Source organism: Mandrillus leucophaeus, unplaced genomic scaffold (genome assembly GCF_000951045.1).
Source record: "Mandrillus leucophaeus isolate KB7577 unplaced genomic scaffold, Mleu.le_1.0 Scaffold133, whole genome shotgun sequence".
In the NCBI taxonomy this organism is placed as follows: domain Eukaryota; kingdom Metazoa; phylum Chordata; class Mammalia; order Primates; family Cercopithecidae; genus Mandrillus; species Mandrillus leucophaeus.
The window spans coordinates 75,383-76,631 of NW_012101288.1; positions in this window are offsets into that span (position 1 = coordinate 75,383).

A 1,249-nucleotide genomic window follows, 5' to 3' on the forward strand; every position below is an offset into this window, starting at 1 on the left:
TGACCTCCCACTCCTTGGCCCAAGCTCCTGCCACCCCCAGTGGAAGAACTTCCTTGGATAACTCAGGTAACCGACTAGCAGTCCCACTAAAGATCTTCCAGGTCCACAAAAGATGTACTAGGCTCGCAAACAGTATCTCTGGTCAAAGTCAAACTCCCTGGTCTCAAATCCCGAACACTGCTTTACAAAGAACACCTCCCACCCTCTGGCCTAGCTAAAGTCTCAGGGCTCAGGCAAGCTGGACAGTTGCCTAGGGCAGCCGGCTGTTTAGTGATTGTTTATTATGGGAGTGACTGAAAGCTAGGAGCAGACACTTCCCGGCTTCCCTCAGGCTGCAAAAACTCCAGCGGGGTGTGGATGAAGGGCAGGGTTATAACAAGGCAGTGTGAAATGATACAGTGTGGAAAGTTTCAGACTTCTGTTGTTTCAGATTTGTTTTAATAAAGCGGGGAAGGGGCATGGGTAGGACATTACTGTACATTCCTGAAGCCTCTCCCTATTTCTGACCTGCCAAAGATGAGACAGCTTTTCCAGATTTGACTTGTACGCCCTGCACAATGTAGAGAGGCCTGGGATAGGAATGAGGATTCAGTCATCTTCCAAATACAGTGATAATGATGCAGATAAAGGCAGTGATTGAAACCACATGTGACCCAAAGCTCCCCCCAGCCCAAGTTGCTAAGAACAACCGTTCAAGGCAGGAGGCCTTCTCTTCTGATCAGGGTGCAGATTATCTCAGCCCTGTGAAGTGGGGCTATGGGACTGGAGGAGGCTCTCGGGCCCCGTGCCGCGCGGCCCCGGGCGCCCTGGAGAATCCGGTCTCCTGGGCTGCCTGCCGGAACGCCTCGAGAAAGATGCTTTGAAAGAGGGAAGCATGGAGGAAAGGAAGACTTCATAGAAAGCGACAGCCGATCAGAAAGCTGCCTCTCCCAGCACTCCTTCCACAATCCAAGATCCAATATTTCAATTCTCTGCTAAGTATTAAAACAGTATCCCGTTACTCCTCCCCTACATAGCACATCTTTTTTTAAAACCAAGGAAACACCCTAAACCCCAACAATAAAGAGGAATTATTACAATCAAGAGGAATTGTTGCAATTCTTCATGCCTGCCTCTGTGCTAAGAGTATAAGACAGCTATCCTAAATCCTCATTATCTACTTAGGCAGCCTTGCCTGAACCCCCTCTGTCTATTATGAAGAAGGCTTCCAAGAGATCTGTTCACAGAAAAAAAAGAAATTTTCTAATGG